The sequence below is a fragment of the Phascolarctos cinereus genome, unplaced genomic scaffold (assembly GCF_003287225.1).
Source record: "Phascolarctos cinereus isolate Bilbo 61053 unplaced genomic scaffold, phaCin_HiC Scaffold_4;HRSCAF=312, whole genome shotgun sequence".
NCBI classification, from domain to species: Eukaryota; Metazoa; Chordata; class Mammalia; order Diprotodontia; family Phascolarctidae; genus Phascolarctos; species Phascolarctos cinereus.
In genome coordinates this window covers 723659337-723672256 of record NW_027555847.1, presented here as the reverse complement: position 1 = coordinate 723672256, position 12920 = coordinate 723659337, and the positions used below count along the sequence as shown (strand labels likewise).

At 48.6% G+C, this 12920-nt stretch overlaps 1 protein-coding gene across 1 annotated transcript in view; it reads right to left on the bottom strand.

Annotated features, from left to right (window-relative positions):
- The window catches only part of ZDHHC8 (zDHHC palmitoyltransferase 8), a 76450-nt gene that overhangs the window by 34568 nt on the left and 28962 nt on the right, over window positions 1–12920 (bottom strand).

The window sequence follows — 12920 nt, the reverse complement described above, 5'->3', positions numbered from 1 at the left end:
CAAGCTTGCTGAATTCCTGGTCCTGCCCTGGCTCACACCGTGGAGAGGACAGGAGTCAGTTGCTCTAAGCCTGGACTCATTCACAGGCTAACTGGAGCAACAGGCCTGGCAACCCAGGGAGCAGTCAGAGAGAACACAGGAGACAGCCAGGACAATGGGAAAAGCCATGGAGTTGGTCTCGGAAGACATCGGGAGGAGGCCTGGGGGCCTACCCTGGGCTCAGTCACTAACTCTGGGTGAGTCCGATGACAATGCCCTTAACCACCCCCAAAGCCTGATTCAGCCAAGGCCACCACTCTTGTCCAGCCCCTCATCCCTCCGTCCCAGACCGGACTCCTAATTGGACTTCCTGCCTCCAGTTTCTCCAGTCCATTCTCCCCACCCTGCCAGAGTCATCTTCCCCCTCCAAGTATAGGCCTCTTGCTTCCCACCCTCTCAATGCCCAATTCCTAGAATCAGCCGCTCTTCCTTCTGGAAGAAGGATTCGCTTTGTTCTATTTGGGGATGGGGGTGGGGAAAGGGAGCAGCAGAGGCAAATCAATCAGTCAGTCAATAAACATTTAGTGAGTGCCTACTATGTGCCCGGCACTATGCTAAACACTGGAAATATGATACGAAGAAAGGCAACAGACAGTCCCTGCCCTCGAGGAGCTTACAGTTTAATGGGGGAGACAATATCCTAACATCCATGGATGCACAAGGGATAAATAAATGGGGATGACCAGCGGAGGGAAAGCATAGCATTGAGGGGGATCATGGGGGCAGGCTTCCCAAGGAAGGTAGAGTCTTAGCTGGGGAGGTCTATTTCATTGTAGCATAGAGGCTGTGGGTTCCGCCATCACTGAAAGTCTCCAAGCTAAGCCTGGATGATGGTCACTGGCTGGGGATGTCATTGTGCAGGTTACTGGGAGGGGGTATGGTTTTCAGCTCTGGAATGCTATGATTCCATAAAGGTCAGGTCAAGCTCTTTGGACCTGGCAGGCACTAGGGGGCCATCGAAGGCTCTTAAGAAGAGGAGGGGCCAGATCAGATCTTGGTGTGGAAGGAAGATGAATCTGGCAGGGGGCAGAGGGAGGACGAGAAGGTGTTGGTAGCCTCGTGAAGGTGGGAAGAGAACGGACCTTGAAAGGTTTGCATCGCTGTGTCTAAGATGCTGTGACTTGGTGAGGTGGTTTTGGGGAGCACAGCCTTTGCTGCCGCCCTGAAATCTCACCCTATCAATGCTTGTCTTTACCTAAGACCAAACCTGGCACATAGGACGAGCCTGACCTGAGCTGCCTGATTTGCCCCAGTTCTGGAGAATCTGCCCCCTCTTTGCAGTGCATGTCTGCCACAGAGGGCCACCTAATTAGGAAGCCAGCCTAGCCCACAAGCAAGGCAGCCTCCCTTGAAATAAAGAAGATCAGATGAGCAGAGCCAAGATTGTGGAGTGAAAGCAGTGACTTGCTTGAACTCTCCCCCAAACCCCTCCAAATACCTGTAAAAAATGACTCTAAACAAATTCTAGAGCAACAGAATCCACAAAAAGACAGAGTGAAACAAATTTCCAGCCCAAGACAGCCTGGATGGTTGATGGGAAAGGTTTGTTGCCCAGGGCTGGGAGAGGAGCGCAGTTCAGTGTGGGCTGAGACAGCAAAAATGGGCCGCAGTGAACCCAGAGCAGGCCAAAGAGGACTGAATCATGGGCAGCTGTGGTGGTTTCCAAACTTCTCAATCCACAAACACCAAAGACAACTTAGAAGGTCAGTAGGAAAGGTCTGTGACCATGGTAAGAGAGAAGCTCAGTCTCAGCCCCTATCCTGGCACGGCCCTGAGACAGCAGTTGCTTCCAGAGCTCTTGGCCCCATAGACTGAGGGGGAATTGAGTTGCTTATCAGAGGGGGATTGCAAGGATCTTTTGCTGGTGCTGAGGCAAGATTCTCTTGCTTTGCCCATGCTTGGATCTGGGTCCCAGGGTGAGAAGGAGTGCTGGCATGGTGGAGCTTGTGGTGGTAGTGCAGAGAGACTCCTCCTCATAGTTCCAAGGCAGAAAAGAGTGCTTGTGGTCACTCAAAAGAGCAGAGCACAGGCCAGGAGAGGAGTAAACACCTCTCCTTTGATCATACCACCTTGGAAGAACTGAAAACTTACAGGTCTCTAGAAGTATCTCTGAAAATAGCTGCATAAAACCCCTGAAGCTTAGGACAGTACATTCTCCATACAGGAAGCAGAGCCCTACCTTAACAAAGAGTTAAAAATTCAAGTAATTGGCTGGGAACATGAGCAAACAGCGCAAAAAAAGTCAGACCATAGAATCTTACTTTGGTAACAAAGAAGATCAAAACATACAACCAGAAGAAGACAACAAAGTCAAAACTCCTACATCCAAAGCCTCCAAGAAAAATACGAATCAGTCCTAGGTGATAGAAGAGTCCAAAAAGGATTTTGAAAAGCAAGTAAAAGAAGTAGAGGAAAAATTGGGAAGAGAAATGAGAGTGATGCAAGAAAATCATGAGAAAAAGTCAACAGCTTGGTGAAGGAGATACAAAAAATACCAAAGAAAATAACACCTTAAAAAATAGCCTAACCCAAATGGCAAAAGAGGTCCAAAAAGCCAATCAGGGGGAATGCCTTAAAAAGCAGAACTGGCCAAATGGAAAAGGAAGACCAAAAGCTTACTGAAGAAAATAATTTCTTAGAAATAAAGAAGACTGGGGATCAACTCCTACCTGCACCATTGGCTGGGTGAGCCCCAGCAAGTCACAAATCTGAGTTTGCCTCAGTTTCCTCCTCTGAAAATAGGAGATAATGCTTACCTCAAAAGGTTGCTATGCAGCTTAAATGAAGTAAGGTTTGCAGAACACTTTGAAAACCTTAAAGTATTGTATAAGTATTATTATCTTTTGGTCTGGGCCTGCAGTCGTTGCAATGAGGGAATTTCTGATGTGGAAATTCCTTCCACTGATACACAGCAGAGACTCTTTTGGAGTCTCTTAGAGTCTTAAAGAGTTGACTAATTCACAGATGAGGAAACTGAGGCTCAGATGCTCAAAGTCACAGTGAGTCAGTGGCAGAGCCTAGATTTCAACCCAAGCCTTCTGGCTCCCTGAGCCTTCCTCCTGCCCATCCAAAATGGAAAAGCGGGTACAAAGGAGAATTCAGGATCAGCCAGTCTGGCTGGGCGAGGGAATGTCTCTATTAATAGTAAGATTCCATCATTTTGGGATTTGGTTATTTTTAGGTGGAAGTGAGAGGCTATTTTAAGGTGCCAACGGAGGGCACCACTGGCTGGCTGGCTCGTTCTCGCATCTCAAAACCAGTTCTGAATCTCCCCTTCTTGCTCATGGAACAGGAGTAGGCCCCAGAGGGAGGGAGGCAGGGAGGGGGCAGGCTTTGGAGGAGCTAACAATAGCCTTGGACAGGTACCTCAAGAGCTCAGCCCCCGCAGAACTGGAGGGCCTCCGAGCTAAGCCACCCACGAAGGACAGGATGGGCCTGGACGCTGGAGCCTTGGCTGGGGCCCAGGAGGCAGCAGGAGCCTGACAAGCCTGGACCAGTGCTGCAGATGGGGATGCGGCTGTCCAGCTTCCAGATTCAGCCAATGGCAGACCATTCATACTTCAGAAGCAGGGAGGTGGCTCTTATTCCTAGAATCCCACACTAGCCCAACACTGGAGCTAAGAGGCCTTAGAACAGGGGATGTCAGGGTTGGCGAGTAGGGTTAAAACATAGAATGTCAGAAGTGGGAGGGGTCTTAAAAAAAACAGCAGAGAGATGTCTGGATTTGGAGTCAAGAAAATCTAGGTTCAAATCCTACCTCTGACATTTACTACCTATGTGACCTTGGGTAAGACACCATCTCAACTCTCTGAGCCTCAGTTTCCCCAGATGTAAAATAAGAAGGTTATTGGCCTCTGAGTTCTCTTCTAGAATCCTATTTTTTTTTTTAAAGCCTGGGTTGGATTCCTGATGCTGCTACTAAGCAGCTGGGTGACCTTGGGAATCCTTCCCCCTCTCAGGGGCCTTGACTTCTTCCTCCACAAAATGGAACCACTGGACCAGAAGACATCCAGGGTCCCCCCCACCCCGACAAACCCATACATAGGCACCTCACATAGTCTTTGCCTTCTGGAGCTGACAAACTTGTTGGAGAAAACATTCTGCAAATAGTCCAGGACAGCAGAGACTGCCATTTCCACCGATCCACCGATACTGGATTAAGAATCCTGGCCTTGTGGATACGCAGGGCACGTACAGGTACCCTTCCACCCCCACCTGGCCTACTGCATCATGCTCCCTGTCTCCCAGAAATCATGGGAGGGTTCAGGGGAGACTCTGACCCAGCCATGGGATGTGGGTGTGTGGGGGGGGTGGGGAGTGGGGGGCAGAACAGATATCCTGAGAAGGAGCTTTCAGGGCCTGAGAGCGTCAGAAATTCCAAGCCTCAGCTGGCACTAGAAGCCATCCTGGAAAGAAAGCCAATGTGGAGATTTTGGAAGCCAGAGTCCCAACTCATTCATTCATTCATTTGTTCATTCATTCATTCATTCATTCATTCCTAGGAGTCAATCATCCTACTAGGCACTCAGAACAGAGATAAAAACAAGACAGTCCCTTAGGGAGTCTACTTTCTCTTCAAGACAAGCTATAGGCAGACCAGCACATAAAAATGACCAGTAGATAATTTTGGAGGCAGGGCACTCATACCTAGAGGGATCAGGAAAGGCCTCCTGTAGTCAATTCATCAGTCAACAAGCATTTATTAAGCCACGACTGTGTACTAGGCACTGTGCTAGGCCCTACCTCTCCAGCTGACCCCAGGGAGACACAATGTGTAAACCACAATGTAGATACAGGACATCCCCAATGTAAATGGGTAATAATCAGAGAGGAAAGGCATGGAGAGCTAGGAGGACTGCGAAAAGGCTTCTACAGAAGGCAAGATTGGAACTGAATGTAACAGAGGCAGGGGAGTGCCAGGGCTAGAACACTAGACCTGCAGTCAGGAAGACCTGGGTTCAAATCCTGCCTCATCTACTTTCTCACACGGTTAGAAAGTTACCTCACCTTTTATGAGCCCCTGTTTCCTCCTCCATAAATTGAAGGGGGTAGACTCAGTGACTTTTAAGGTCCTCTCCAGCTCCCAGACCATGATCCTACATTTTAGTGGCCTTTTGGGGGTTATTATTCTTCTAGAGCCTAAGCCCCCAGAACGACAGGGCTCCCTAATGCCAACACAGGAGTCTGCACTCAGTAGGTGTTTAATAAGTGCTCCTTGCATTTTAAGGATGTGATCTATACTCCCACCAATACGGTGTGAAGTACCTCCTGGATTCAGGGCACTGGCCTCAGGGATGGGGAAAATATTGAATACTGAATTCAGACAGGGCAGTTTACAATCTGGTAACCCAGAAAAGAAACGCCGTCTCTAACAAGCTCGCCAAGTTGGTCACGCAGTCTCTGCTTAAAGATCTGCAGCCACAGGAAACTCCCTCCTTCTCCCTGGGCAGCCCGTTCCCCTTGTGAAACAGCTGCCATTGCTCGGAAGGTTTTCTGACTATCTAGCCTCAGTCAGCCTCTACGCCCCTCCCCCCACTACTACTCCTGGTTCTGGCCTGGGAGCCGAGTAGAACAAAGCCAACCCTTCCTTCACATGGCAGCCCTTTAAATAGCTGAAGCCGGCTCTCATGTCTCTTTTCAAGGGCTAACCCCTCTCCAGGTCCTACAATGGATCCCTTTACAAGGAAGGGATCCCACCCATTCTGACTGGTCTCATCTGGATGCTGTCCACTGACACAGTGTCAGTGAAGCCCAGGCATGGACCATCAGCCAGCCTCCACACGAGAACTCGTAGGTGCCATGCCTCGCAAACACCATGATGCTATAAAAACGCTGGCTGTGACTGTTTGTAGGCAGACAGCATCTCAGTGCTGGGAAGGTAGGTACCTTTCTCTGGACCCCCTACTCCAGATGGGGATCTGAGCAGGGCAGAGTACAGGGGGCTGGCACATCTTTATTCCTAAACACCAGGCCCCTCTTAATGGAACCACAGATCTAACTGGGACTTGGGGCTGCCGTGTCTCTCTGTTCACTCCTATGGAGGTCTCAAGCCACTAAGACCTCAGAAATGTTTCCATATGACCTGTTGCTCAGTCATATATCCTGCTTCCTCGCCCTCTCTTGCATTCAGAGGATGGTCCCCCTAAGAGTCCAGCCTCTCCCTTTTATCCAGAGAACCATCATCTGGTTCAAAAGCTGTCCTGGCACTAAGGATGTCAAAGTGACAGAGGAATCCTATCACATCCACCCACACATACCTCCTCAGCAAGCTGGCTTTATGACTTGGTAGAATGGGCAGCCATCTACATTAGCTGATGCGTGTACATCGAAGAAAGGCACCCTGCTCAAGTATCACACCTAAGTCGTTTTGGGAATGCCAGTTCCCTCCTAACTTTTTCCTTTGGGTTGAGGCACTGGAGGAGCACACATGCCATTGGGTGCATATTTCTTGAGAGGGAGAGAGTACACAGTCAGCCATGACCCACAGCGTAGCATGGGCTTCCTTATTCTCCTTCACAATAGGAGTGCTTCTTAGCAGTTTCCCATCCATCATCTCATCTAATTCTCACAACAACCTCATGAAAGATGCAAGATAGAGATTATCCTCTGTCTTACAGAGAAGGAAACAGGCTCAGAGAGTAGAAGGGACTTGTCCAGGACCCCAACCTCCCCACTGAGCTGCAGAACCAGGTCACCAGAGTTCTGTCCAGAGTACCATGTAGCCAGTCACCCAGGAGGTCCTGGAGAGAGGCAGACAAAGTTAGAGCCAACTTTGACCTGGGGAAGGGGTTAGGGAAAGAGGGATACTGAGGGAAAGGAAATAATGACACCAAATCCTATATCTATAGGGCACCAAGATTTACAAGGTTTACACCCTCATGAGCCAGGATTGAAAAACACCTTGACAGGCTAGACTGCTAGACTCAATCTAAGAAAATGGAATTTGAGAGGAATAAATGTAAAGATCTGTACTTCAGTCCATCAAGCAATAAACATTTATCAAGCACCTACTATATGCCAGGCACTGTGCTAAGTGCTGGGGATACAAGAGGCAAAATATAAACCCTGTCCTCAAGGAACTTACAATCTAACAGGGGAGACAACATGCAAATATATACAAAGCTAGCTATAGACAGGGCAGCTAGGTGGAACAGTGAATAGAGTACAGAGCCTGGAGTCATGAAGACCTAAGTTCAAATCCAGACTCAGACACTTACTAGCTTTGTGACTCTGGGCAAGTCATTTAACCCTGTTTGCCTCAGTTTCCTCATCCAAGAAATGAGCTGGAGAAGGAAATGGCAAACTGCTCCAGGATCTTTGCCAAGAAAACCTCAAGTGGGGTCGAAAAGAGTCAGACATAATTGAACAATAACAACAAAGCTATCTACAGGATAAATAGGAAATAATTAACAGAAGGAAGGCACTGGAATTAAGAGAGATTGGAGAAGGCTTCCTGTAGAAGCTGGGATTTTAGTGCGAACTTAAAGGAAGCCTGGAGGTAAAGATGAGGAGGAAGAGCATCAGACATAGGGGACAGCCAGAGAGGATGCCTGGAGCCAAGAGATGGAGTGTCTGGTGTCACTGGATCAAAGAGTACTTGATGGGGAGTAAGGAAACTGGACAGGTAGGAGGGGAGCAGGTTTTTGAAAGGCTTTCAATGACAAACAGAGCATTTTGTATTTCATCCTAGCGGGGATAGGAAACCACTGAGTAGGTTAGTGACATGGTCAGACCCGAGCTTTAGGAAAATCACTTTAGTGGCTAAATGGAGGCTGGCTTGGAATGGGGAGAGACTGGATCACCCACCCCACCTCCCAGCAACTACTCCAATAGTCCAAGTGTGAGTTGGTGAGGGTCTGCAACAGGGTGGGGGCAATGTCAGAGAAGAGAAGGGGGTGTGTTTGAGAGATGCTACAGAGGTGAAATTGATGAGAGATGCTGCCCAGGTGAAATTGACAAGAGATGACATCAACAAGTGTGGGGACCAGCTTGAAGGTGGGCTGAGAGACAGTGAGGAGTCCAGAATGAGTCCTGGGTTGGGAGCCTGAGGTACTACTGGGTGGAGGCAGTGCCCTCCACAGTAACAGGAGGGTAGGAGGGGGGAGAATTTAGGGAGAAAGAGAATTTGTTCTGTTCTGGACACATTGAGTGGACATCTATTGCTCAAACAATCATCCTTACAAGTACAAAAAGGGTGAGTGCAAGTACATGAAAAAAGATCAAATTGTCTTAGAAAGCTACGTGGCCAATAGGTGTCAGAACTATTGCCAGAAGGTCCTCACAGTTACTGTAAATTTGGGGAGGTATAAGGAGGAAATGGCCCAGCTGTCCTCCACCCTGGGGACATTTGGAGTCTTGGGGGCCTCACTGGAGAACATCCAGAAGAGGGTGACCAAGATGGGGAGGGGGCTTCAGATCAGCTTAAAGGATCTGAGGCTGTCTTCTGGAGAAGAAAAGGCTTTGGAAGTACGGGCTGGCTGTCTTCAAGTATCAGAAGGGCTGCTGTCATCTGCAAGAGGGATTGGACTTCTTTGGCTTGGCTCCAGAAGGCCTTAGGGAGTGGGATGGAAAATGTTCCCCAGTGGCAGATTTTCCCTTGGTTGGCAAGACCCCTCCCCCCCGCCCAGGACAGGATCAAAGAATTTGGAGCTGAGAAAGCCTAGTACAGCTGCTCTCATTTAATAGAAGCAGTAGCGTAAACTGTTGGAGCTGAAACAGACAGCACCTAACCCAACCCCCTTACTTTATGAGTAGGGAAATTGAGGCCCTAAGAAAGAAAAGGTTCTTACCCAAAGTTAAACAAGGCAGTTAGGACAAGACCCCATGTCTTCTGACTTGATGTCCAGCATTCTTTCAAGCACCCCATAGTGCCTGGGAGCGGGGGCAGTGGGAGCCAGCTGGGGTGAGGCAGCCAGTGCTGGCACGCTGCCCAGTGGCCCCAAGAAGTCCTAACATGCCACTGCTCCCTCCATTGTGGGATGGCAATGAGACAACAGTGACCTCACTACTATGGAAGGACTGACCCCAAACCCAGATCCATCTTGAAAGAAGGAGGACAATCCTGATCTAAAGATTGAAGGGCGGGGCAGCTGGGTAGCACAGTGGATAGAGCCCTGAAGTCAGGAGGACCTGAGTTCAAATCCGGCCTCAGACTAAACACTTGACACTTACTAGCTGTGTGACCCTGGGCAAGTCACTTAACCCCAACTGCCTAAAAAAAAAAAGATTGAAGGGCTCTCATTTTACAGAGGAGCAAACTGAGGCCCACAGAGGGGAAGTGACTTGCCCACAGTCATACAGGCAGCAAGGGCCAAAGGCAGGATTTGAACCCAGGTCCTCCACCTTGACAGCAGTGCTCTTTCCACTGAGCCCCACTGCCTACCTGCTTCTCAGTCCCCTCCTTCCCCTTTATAGCTCTTGGCAGCCCTTCTGGCCACTGAGCCAGAATGGCTCCCTTCCAGAGCCCATCAGCACCACTCCAGATGTTTGTGTAGCCAAAGGAATGCGGGATGGTCCCTGCGGAGAGCCCAGCACTTCAGCCAAGGGGAGGTGGGAAGTTGGCATAGCTCAGGCTCCAGCCCTCCAGACTCTGCTCTCCTAGTCCACCTCTGCCCCAGGCAACAGAATGTTCTGGGAGGTCTTGGCCATGGGATGGAGAGTGGGGAGTTGGCATCTACACAGTCTTTCTAGGATTATGGAAGGACACAGTCTGAGGTGGAATGGACCTGAGAACACATGACATGGAAGATCAGAACTGGGCGAGACCTTAGAACATCCAACGTAAGATGTAAGAACTGGGAGGGGGGCAGCTAGGTGGTGCAGTGGACAGAGCACCAGCCCTGGATTCAGGAGGACCTGAGTTCAAATGCGGCCTCAGACACATAACACTTACTAGCTGTGTGACCCTGGGAAAGTCACTTCACCCCACTGCCTAGCCAAAAAAAAAAAGAACTGGGAGGGAACTTAGAACATCAGGCACATAATGTCAGAGCTGGGAGGAACCTTAGAACATCAGATGTAAGATGTCAGAACTGGGAGGGACCTTTGAATATAAGACATAGAATGACAGGGCTGGGAGAGAACACTAGAACAGAGAATGTCAGAGACAGAAAAAACCTTAGAACATCAGTCATAGAACGTCAGAGCTGGGAGGAAGCTTAGAACATCAGTCATAGAACGTCAGAGCTGAGAGGGACCTTAGAACATCAGATATAAGATGTCAGAGTTGGTAGGGATCGTAGAACATCAGTCATAGAATGTCAGAGCTGAGAGGAACTTAGAACATCAGATGTAAGATGTAAGAACTGGGAGGGACCTTTGAATATAAGACATAGAATGACAGGGCTGGGAGAGAACACTAGAACAGAGAATGTCAGAGACAGAAAGAACCTTAGAACATCAGTCATAGAATGTCAGAGCTGGGAGGAAGCTTAGAACATCAGTCATAGAACATCAGAGCTGAGAGGGACCTTAGAACATCAGATATAAGATGTCAGAGCTGGGAGGGAACTTTAGAACAGAGAATGTCAAAGATAGAAAGAACCTTGGAATGTAAGACATAGAATGTCAGAGTTGGGAAGAACCTTAGAATATCAGACATAAGATGCCAAAGCTGAGAGGGTCCTGAGGAAGTGAAGGGAAACCTCGCCCACACTGGCCACTTGCTTCCTTCAGCCCATCAGAGGAGCTCACACTGTGGACAGTGAGGGGACCCAGGCAATAGAACGATTTCCAGCTGCCCCCAACCCCCGGCCCCAACTCAAGCTACGCAAAGGCCCAGGACTTGTGCAGGTAAGCATCCTATGTGTGTTACAGTAATCATGGCAAGGACAGGACAGGAAGGCTCCAGCTTCTCTCATGTTCTGGGGCTGTCTGTTCAGCTGAAGAATGTTTTCTGTTGAAAGGAGACACCGTAAGTCTCTAGGGAGACTTGTCTCTGGGAGGTCGTGGGGGACATGCCCCTGCTCTGAATGTCTTCCTGTGCCCCTCTACGTTCCCCAGGGCAGTGGGTGTTTCCCTAGGGAAGACTCCGGTATCTAGCTCAGGAGCACACAGGGGGTCCAGGGCTAGAAAGTTGGTCAGAGGTCATCTACTCCCTTCCCCTCACTTTGCAGAAGAGGAAACAGAGGCTTGTGGAGGCAAACTGACCTGCCCAAAGTCATAGAGTGGCAGAGTTGGGATCTCTTGCTTACAAAGCAACTAGGTGGCACAGTGAAGAAAAAGCTAGAGCCAGAATCAGGAAGACCTGAGTTCAAATCTGGATTCAGACCCTTATTAGCTGTATGACCCTGGGCAAGGTACTTAATTTTTGTCTGCCTCAGTTTCCTCATCTGTAAAATGGACGCTATAATAGCACCCACCTCCCAGGATTTTTGTGAGGATAAAATAACATTTATAAAGCACTTTGCTTACCTTAAAGTGATATATAAGTGCTTGCTATTATTATTATTATCATTATTATTAATAATTAACTTAAGTCCCTCAAATCAGAAGTAACCTAGCTAAATGGTGAGGTGCTAGAGAATGTCACTCATGTAGCTGAAAGCAGCTATAGCTGCATCCCAAGGGCAGAGATGATTCTGCATCCCGACTCCGTGAGCCCTCCCTTATTCCCCACAGCATGCCTCGGTCAGAGGTCCCAGGACCCTGGCGGTGTCTGGACTGCAGACACTGTCTCCCCAAGGAATCTACTGTGGCTTGGAGTAATAAAAATAATCCCTCAAGCATTTTGTTTCCAAGGCACTTTCCCATCCATTTTCTCATTTGGTCTTTACAACAGCCCTGAGAGAGAGGCCGGGCACACATTATCAAGTCCATTTTATTTTATTAAGTTTAATTAATGTATTTTATTTTCATCACACTAATTTCCAGATATACTCACTCTTGCCCACCCCACCTCCAAACTAAGCCTTCTCTTGTAACAAAGAACAACAGTTTAGCAACATAGTAACTGAACATGAAAGCATGTGTAACATCTCACACCTATGCACCCAACAAATGGAAGACTGTACATATTCTCTTCTCTTAGGGAGAAGAACAATGTTATTGGCTGAATCAATCAACACAAATCAACACGAACAACACAACTGCCCACACATAATGCTAACCCATCTAGATTTAAGAACATTTCTAATAGAGGTCACCACCCCAAATCCTCATAACCTCCAAAACTGGTGCAATGAAAAGCTCTCAAAACATAGAGAATTAACCAAAGAAATCCAGACCTCATGGGAATGACATCCAGTCATCCCCAAAGATGCTGTCGGGGGGCCTATAGAGGAGGAACTGACACCCCAATACTCCATCAGCTAGCCAACAGGCAAGCATTCATTTAGCACTTACTATATACCAGGCGCTATCAGCACTGGAGATACCAAGAAAGGCAAAAACCCAGCCCCTGCCCTCCAGGAGCTCCCAGTCTAACGGAGGAGACAATAGGCACATAATTACTTATAAACAAGATAGATGTACAGTGTGAACAGAAGGTAACCTTAGAGGGAAGGCACTTGTACTGGGGACACTGCGAGATGCCTTAGAACTTAAGGATGTTTCCTAGCACACCCTGCCTGCCTCTTCTCCTCCCAGTGACTCCTCCATTACATGTCCGTGGTCTTTCATAGCACCCAACTTCAGTCCTGCTGGTTTCTCCAGGTCAGCTGACCTTAGTGATAAAAGGTCAGAGTTAATTGTAGGCTTTCTCTCCCTTATTTCTAGGTCTGAGGGTGAAGGTGGGTAGAGGTGTATTGGCAGAATCAGTGTCTCCAGGGAACCATCCCAGGTCTGTCTGTCTGTTCTAAGGCCCTTCCCAGCTCTGACATGCCCTGTTCTGAGGACTTTCCCAGTCCTGACCTTCCCTGTTCTAAGGCCCCTCCCAGCCCTGA